Genomic DNA, 9,096 nt, shown 5'->3' on the forward strand with positions numbered 1-9,096 from the left:
AGGTGGGAGATTTGGGAAGAAACATATCTGAACTCTGTGTGTGTTTAATAAATATATATGTAAGTTAAAGATTTTGAGTGGGATACAATAGTTACTAAAGCACAAATCCATAATGTAACTGTCATATATTTTTTAAAAGGATTATACCAGTGCAGCATTGTGGAATGAAGAGATTTTGTACAATGGATTTTGATCATATTAGTTCCCCATTCCCTCTTGTGCCCTCTTTTTATGGTACCTCCTCCACCCAGGGCTCAGGGATCATTGAGGAAAGAGGGACAGAAAGATGATACGAGCCAGAGGCATTGGATGGATGCAGTGAAACAGTAACAGGGCAGTTACATATATGAGCTTCACAACGTGGTTAAGTCAGACAAAATCCCTGCACAGAGCGGGGAGTTGGGAAGAAAATCCCACCCCAGCCGAGGAACTAATGACAATTGATAGCTGCCGAGGGAGGGAGAAGCCAGTTTCTTTAAGGATGTAGCCCCTAGTAAGATGGCCACACTCTGGTGGAAGGCCACACATCCACAATCACACAGACAGCACAAACTGAATCCAGTGGATTGATATCTGAATTCTTAAGTCCTGTAGGATCTAGCTGATCCTGAATATGGACAGGATACTTCCAATCGTAGGTCATTTGCTTCTCCCATGGGGTAACAAATAAACACCTCTCTACCTATTTTCCATATGCAGCAAGGGCACTGCCTCTCTAGGTTGAGCCAGCCAAGGTTTACAAAGCATGTCAGAGGACAATTTTATTCCCCAATTCAGAAAGCAAAGTGAGATAATCATCTGGACCGCTCTTATGCCACTGTGGCAGGAACTAGGAAGGGGCCATATCCAAATCACAGTGCGGGAGCTGGCAGGGACCTTAGCAATTCTCACTTGAAAGATGATACTATGATATGGACTCTTCTCCCCAGTATCCCCACCAGGGACTCAGGCAGCCTTCTAGTAAACAAAATCAGCCCATTTCCTGTATGACCTCTGAAAACACAGGGCAGCGTTCCACGTCCCACCAATGGCGGTGTGGACAAGTCTGTGTATCTGTGTTCACAGTACAAAGGGAGACAGAAAGGAGTCTACAGTGCCGCGTGCCTGGTGACCTGGCCAGAGCCCAGGTTTCTGGTTTACACCCCTTAAGCCTTGGCTTCCTTAGTCTTGGTGCCCCTTTTGAGATTCTGAAGGCACCTTCTCACTTCAAAGGTCCTGAGAATATGTTTAATTAGAACTTGGCCATACAGCCTTTTAAAATAAAACAGAAGGGACCAGCTAATTATATTGCTCCACGTTCTGTGGCAAACATATATTTTTTTAATAAAACACTTTCCTAACCAGAGTAATCCCTTGAGACGCAAATCCTCATTTATAAGAAGTTTCCCAAAGGGAGTTAAAGAGAAAGACTTCTCTAAAGAAAAGAAACAAAGAGGGTGTATGTGTGTGTGTGTGTGTGTGGGGGGGTTGTTTGCAAAGAGCTTTCAAAAGAGGCTCTCTTGATGAGGTTAAAATAGGGATGTTTCAAGGATGCCGAGTTTTACTGCAAATACTATCCGTTCCTGTCTTTTTTTTTTTTTATCATGCATTTCCTCTTTTGATTAGTGCAGCAAATGCTGATATTTCTCTTTCTGGTGTGTTGCATAAGTGCAGTATTTAAATAAACAAGTGATTTTCTTCTCAAATGTTCTTTGTCTCCTGCTGTGTGGCCCTGCATTGCTCTGCTAGGGCCTCCTTCTCTAGACAGGAACCTCACAGGACTGGCTATGGTTGCTGGGGTGATGCTAGGTAGGGGCTTTTGCCTGAGTGCCTGTCAGCCTAGGGTGGGAGAGAGGATTCTCCCTCACCCACCCACCCCACACTCAGATGTGAGATGACTTGGATGCTTGTGTTTGGATCCCCTGGAGCTGGAGTTACAGGTGGTTCTGAGTCACCTGATATGGGTACTGGCAACCAACTCCCATCCTCTGCAAGAGCAGCAATCACTTTTAACCACAGAGCCATCTCTCCAGCCCCTATTTATTTATTTTTTAATTTAGCATAGAACATAATAGTTTTCCTTATGGCATCTTCATACGTAATTTTTCTTATGGGGCCCTTCCTCAACACCCTCCTCTCTCTCTTGACCTTAAGGTTGCTGAATCTCTTTCTCCTCCTTAGGAGGTCCCCTTTTCTACCTTCATTCAATTGTGTTCCAATATCCTCTCTTTCCCAGATCATCTCTGCCTCCCTTGGGATGCATTCTTCCTCTTCCTGCCCCTCTCCACTTTCCTGACCTAACCTGGATTTGAATGCAGATCTTTGCTGCACTCTCCACTCTCCAGTGCCAGAGCACGCTGGTAGGTGGGGCCAGTCTCTGGGGCTCTGTGCTACTATAGTGGTTTTGTGACTCTTCCTCATACAAAGTGGGGAACCAACAGACATCTTTTCGTGTGTGTGTGTGTGTGTGTGTGTGTGTGTGTGTGTGTGTGTGTGTGTGTTTGAGAGAGAGAGAGAGAGAGAGAGAGAGAGAGAGAGAGAGAGAGAGAGAGAGAGGGAGGGAGAATTTCACTATGTAGCTCATGCTGGCCTTGAACTTCCAATCCTCCTGCCTTAGCTCCCTGAGTGCTGGGATTACAGGCATGTGCCACCACACCTGGCATTGTATTTTTTAATTAAGTTTTCAGTCAGGCAGGATTCTAGCAGGAAAGGAGAAAACAGATTCAAATTCAAATGACCAAACAGGATTTCTTAAGGAAACTGATTGCAAAGGAAAGCAGGAGAAAATAAGGAGATGTGAAGCTACTCCAAGGCCTTCTGGGGCCAAGGGTTCTGAGTCTTGGGAAGCAGAACAATGAGCAGGACTCTCCTTTTGAAGAGCTGTTTTTCCAGAGAGTCACAGCCCAAAAAGACCTACCAGAAGGGGTAGGATTCACCACTGCTCTCATTTTCTTTCTCCCTCTGCTGCCTGGGCTCCACATCACAAATACCCCCAGCAAGCAGTGAGGCCGTCCACTGAAACTGCTGCCTAGGTCAGCCTCCAGGGTTCACTCTGGGGGTCTAAGGCAGAAAACCAGCAAAAGAATAACACAGTGGAAAAGACTGGAGGCGCTGATGCATCAGCTCTGCTAGCAGTAGAGAGAAAATGGGGAGGGAGGGAGGGAGGGAGGGAGGGAGGGAGGGAGGGAGAGGGGATCCAGACCTATGTCCTGAGACCTTTGAGTCTGAAGGAATCTAGGTAGACTGGAGAAGTAGTCCCTTGGCTGAAAGTCTACATTGCCTGCCAAGCCCGAGGTATAAAGGATGGTCATGAAAGCTTGGAGTTTGATTTGTGTGTCCCTCAAAGGGACCACATGAATGATAAAACTCACTGCTTGCAGCATTTACAGAACTTAGGAAGATCTGAGGCCAGGCATTTTTATTTGATGTAACTGTAATGCTCTTCTCAAACACTTCTTAAATAAAATTAAATAAAAAGGAAAATAAATAATCCTCCTAGCCCCCAGAACAAAGATTGGCACCTTGGCCTGACTGCTACCACTTCATTCCTTCTGTGCTTTTCCTCTATGGTGATGGCCACATTGAGTAGAAAACATCGAGGATGGAATTTTTCTTTGGGTTTCTTATTGTATTTTGTCATGTTCTAATATTTCATACACTTTTGATGGTTATATGGCATTTCACTGCATTATTTTCACAGTTGTCTAAAGAAGATTTAAATTTCAATTTTAGTTTTGTGTGTGCATGTGCATCTGTGTACCAGTTTGTGCATGTGAGTGCAGTGCCCATGGCAGCCAGAAGAGGGCGCTGCATCCCCGGGTATCTCTCTTGTTATTGTTATCCTATTGTTTAAATATTTAGGTTATTTTCTGTTTGTTTAGGTTTTCCATTATCGTGTAGAATGTTATAAAGAATAACTGCATATAAAGATATTTTTAAAACATATTTTAGATGGTTTCTTCAGGATGACATCTCTGATACAGTTACTAGATGGTAAAATGTTTAACACAGCTCCAGCCACAAAAGGACATAAGTTCAACAGTAATTATCCTTATTCAATGGTGGGTATTTATATAAGGATTTTTCCAATGTTAGAATTATTAGGAAGACATTTTGCATTTCTCTCAAGAAGGCATTTGAAAACTGCAGTGTATTCTATAGGATTCATGTCAGTTCAGAGCTTCCACATTCTAGGCCTCAGTAGTCACACATGTGACTTGTAGGTCCTATGGAGAACACTGCAGGGCCATAGAAATATCCCCACCCCCACCCCTGTTTGCTGCAGATCATCAGCACTCTTAGTGCCTGAGCCATCTAACCAGGCCTAGGAAAGCCGGCCATCTCACCAGTAGGGCTTGACAAGATGGCTCAATGGGTAAAGAAATTTGCCACCAAACCCGACAATCTGAGTCAATTTCCAGAACCCACAAGAGGAAGAGGGAACAGACCCACAATAGTTGCCCTCTGACCTCCACACCCAAGCAGTAGCATACACCTGCCTGAACACCCCCCCCCACATTATTCACACATATTTCTTGAGCACTTCCTATATGTTCAGCTCTATCCTTATATGCAAATAAACACACAAAATGTTCTGCTGATATTTCATTGCAGAACTAATCTGTGTTCTTAGGATCCTGTTGGGGAGACAGACACAAATCAAATCACACAGTGTGTGAGTTCAAACTATGATGAGTGCTAGGAGGAAAAGCATATTTAAAAATGCTGAGCCCTAAAAAAAAGGTAAAGTTAAAAAAAAAAAAAAGAATGCTAAATCTTCTGGGCCATGGTAGTGCATACCTATAATCACACACATGTCGGCCTCCGACTCGTGGCAATCTTCCTGCTCCAGCTTCCCAAGTACTGGAATCCCAAGCCTGTACCACCACACCTGGTTCCTGCGTTTGTTCTGCCCATGAACCCAATGAGGTGGATGGCAGATATCTCTCTGGACATTTCAGACAAGCAAATCCAGCAATCTCTTGGGCCAGACAGACGACGCTGCCAACTGGGCACACTTTCCCGAGAAGATAACAATTTAAAGAGGAAAAATCAATGCTAATAGAACTCTTTTTCAGGTTTGGAAAATGACATTGTCCACAGCAGCTGATGCTGAGAGCCCTGCGGCTGGGCAGAAGGCATGAGCTCTGGACGGACGCAATCTTGTGAGCTCTTCAAATGGGGCCAAATCAATAAATGAGAGGCAGCGGGGATGGCGGGAGGCTGGGTTCAAGGGGTAAGCTGTACCATTCCTCTTCTAGTTCTGCTCCACAACCGGGACCCTCCCTTCATTCTGAAGTCCCTGGGGACAGGGTAATTTCGGCCACACTTGATATAACCTATACATCACTGTCTTCTGGACCAGCTCTCAAATTAAACTCTGATGTATAAAGTTAAACAAAAATGAGATAAAAATTGGCAGAGGTTGAAGAGGGTCAAAGTAGTCAAAACGCAAGGTGGAGTATTGCTCCTTTTGATTTATGTTATTCTGTGCACTTAGAAAAAATAAAATTATAAATCTCCCCGAGACTTTTCTCATTGAGAATGAGGCATTACTAATTTATTTTCAATAGACTCCCGGGTCTTCCATCTAGGGCTGAGTGGGTGATTCCGAAGCTATTGTTTCCAGTGACCATGCCCCAAATGGTTCTAAAACATGAACCGGGGAGACACTAAAGCATCTTGCAAATTTAACATCTCGGCAGAGTGCTAAGAACAAGTCTGCCTTGTGTTGTATGTATGCTTTTCTTTGTCTCTTCCCACCTTCCTTCTCCTCCTTCTTCCCTATTTATAGTGTGAATGGCATGCATGCATGGGTTCACATGGATGTAGGCATACAAGTATGTGCATGGACATGTGTGTATGTGTTGTGGAGGCCTGAATCCTTCCTCAACTGTTCTCCACTTTGATTATTGAATCAGGGTCTCTTGCTCCACATGGACTAGCTGATTCTGGCTTGGGTAGGTCAACAGCTTGCCTCAGGATCCCGTTTTCTCTCTGCTGGCTGAGCATTGGGTTACAGGCAACATCCATGTCTGCTTGCTTTATGTGATGCTAGAGGTTTGAATTTGCAGCTCATGCTGATGTGGCAAGTGCTTTATCCACTGAGGCGTCACCACAGCACCTCTTTTCTGTCTTTCCTCCTCCCCTCTCCCCTCCCCAGCCCATCAATTCCCCTGTCCTTCCCTCCTCCCTTTCCACCCTCTCCCTCTCTTTTTCCATTGCCCAGGCTAGCCCCTAAATTGAGATCATTCTGCCTCAGCCTCTCCAGTGCTGGATCACAGGGGCGTACCATGCTGGGCTTCATGCTGTACTGTATTCTTTAATCCTATAAGGCATCGAGGTGTGGAACACACAGAAGTCATTGTCCCCATCTAAAGTTGAAAAACTGCATGTTAGAAAAAAATGCATGCATTCAGTATTAGGGACAAGGGAGTGAATAAGGACACCACACCCTCATTTAGGGACTTCAGCTTAAATGGCTAAAACCAAAATGTGATTATGGTTAGGATTAACTGCTGTGAAGAAAACAGGATAGATAACAGAGTCAAAAAATGAGCCCATGAAAGCCAGTGGAGACCCTCAGATGGGGGAGACAGGATTGCGGATTGGATTAGCTAACCTCCCTCCCTCCCTCCCTCCCTCCCTCCCTCCCTCCCTCCCTCCCTCCCTTCCTTCCTTCCAGTGCTAAGAATGGAACCCAGAACCTTGAGCACATCACCACTGAAGCAATACCCCCAGACCCTCATGGTAAATTCTAGGCAAGAACTTATCACCAAGTTACACCCTATCCCCTCATTGGTAGATTAAATTCTAGCAAGTGCTCTAACATTGACCCTTGTTTGTTTGTTTGTTTCGTTTTTATTTTTTCAGGTTTTGTTGTGGTGTTTTTGTTTGTTTTTGTTTTTGTGTTGGACAGATATTTGGAGTCATGGTCTTCTTGCCTCTGCTTCCACAGTTCTGGGATCACAGACTTGGGCTACCACATACACATCACCAAGAATTACCTCAGGAGACACAGATAAGATCAAGGGACAAATGAGGATACTGCATGTTATCCAGGCCACACAGATATGGCCGTGTAGGGGGGAGGGCACAGTGTGTAGAGCAATGGCGGCGTGTGGTTCTAAGATCTGTATTTTGAATGTGAGGGTCTGAAAATGATCTCTGGGCTCCACTACATGGTTCTTTCCAGAGCATGGAGGTACCTAGCCAGCTGGCTAGCATAGACCCAGGATACAAGCAAAAGGCTATTTGAGGAAGTGAAGAAGCACCAGCAGAGGGCAGAGATTGCAGAGAGGAGGGTCTTAGGGAGGGAGGGAGGGGGGAGGGAGGGGATAAACGCATTCTTGAGTACTATTTTTCCCTCCACTGACTATAAAAGTACATTGCAGTCTATTTACCTCTGTTCTTTCTCTATTTCTCTCAAGGACACAGCCCGCTTCTTCATCTCTCAGCCCAGGACTGTGAGACTGCCCCAAGATAGATGAGCAAAAGTTACAGAGTTTCCTAATGTAGTTACATCTCAATTGGGGGATTGATGCCCACCTGCCTGGCGCTATGGGATGGATTTCAGCACAGGTGTGACCTCTGTGGCCAGAGGCCAGGATGAGGTTAGTGTGGCTGCAAAGACCAGCCTTCGATCTGTTTGCTGAGGTAACCACAGTGGCTGCAGGCCTGGCCTCATCTGAGAGGCTACATGGGTACAGGTCTAATGGATTCCAGGTAGAGCTTAGTCCTGAGCCTCGTGTCTCCTCTATGTTAGATACGCATAAGGTTATTCAATGCCTCAGGCTGTGCCAGCTTCTCATGGAGCATTCTTTGAAGGTCCTTTTGTGCTTTGAGTTCAGGGGAGGAACGGTAACTCAAGGAATAGTTCTTGGGGACTATGATGGTTAGCTTTAATTGTCAATTTGACACAACCTAAAATAACCCAGGTAGAGTCTCAGGGATTGTCTACATTGGGTTGGCCTGTGGGCATGTCTGGATGATAGCTTGTCTTAATTAAGTTAAATGATGTAAGAAGGCCCAGGCCAGTGTGGGTGTCACATCCCCTAGGCAGAGGATCCTGAACTGTAAGAGGGGAGAAACAGATCTGAACACAAGCAGACAAGCAATCAAGAATGTGTGCACCCATTTCTCTCTGCTCATAATTGTGGTTGTGATGTGACAAGCTGTGCAAAGTCCCTGCCTCGACTTCCCCACAGTGATGAACTGTGATTGAGAATTACAGGCTGACATGAATTTCTTCCTCCCCTGAGCTGTGTTGTGCTAGGTTATTTTTATTACAGCAACAGAAATGAATCTAGAACAGGGACACGGGTAAATGCCATCTCTGATTCTCACTTAATCCATTTTAAATACTGACCTAAGTTGTTCGATGGATGAGAGCCAAAGTTGTATGTTCTAACTCCGTGGAAACCCCTCCTCCGTGCTTTCTTCTTCCACTAGCCTGCTCAAGTGAAAACAGGGTGAGGTGGAGCCACAGAACATAGGGAACCTGAATCTTGAATGTCCACATAGACAACTGCACCCACTGAAGACTGATACGTGAATAAGAAATAAGCTGTATTGATCACTTATGTACCAGGATCTGTTGGTATAGCTCACCCTAAGAGAATCCACACTTTGGAGTTTATAGTCACATTAAGAACACAAGATTCAGATGCTTGGCTCTGGAACAAGAGGAGGAGGCTGTGGTGGTTTGAATGAGATGTCCCCCACAATCTCAGGCATTTACTGGGGTTGTTTGGGACATTTAGGAGGTGTGGCCTTGCGGGAGGAAGTATATCACTAGGAGTGGACGTTGAGAGTGAAAATCCTCACACTTCCACTCCCTGCACTTATGCCTGCCTCTCCCTGCCATGTCTACCCACCATGGTGGACTCTTATCCCTCTGGAACTATGAGCCCAAATAGACGCATTTTTACATAAGTTGCCCTGATCATGGTGTTTTATCATAGCAATTGAAAAGTAACTAAGACAGTGACTGAGATGAGCAGCTGTGTTTTAGAGGTTATTCTTTCCCAGCCCGTAGAAATGTCCAGGCTGCAGGCAACTGGGCCTGTGAGTCTCCTCTCTAAAGCCTTCCCTGCAGGGGAAGGGGAGGCATGATTG

This window comes from Peromyscus maniculatus, chromosome 1 (assembly GCF_049852395.1).
Source record: "Peromyscus maniculatus bairdii isolate BWxNUB_F1_BW_parent chromosome 1, HU_Pman_BW_mat_3.1, whole genome shotgun sequence".
Lineage (NCBI taxonomy): Eukaryota > Metazoa > Chordata > Mammalia > Rodentia > Cricetidae > Peromyscus > Peromyscus maniculatus.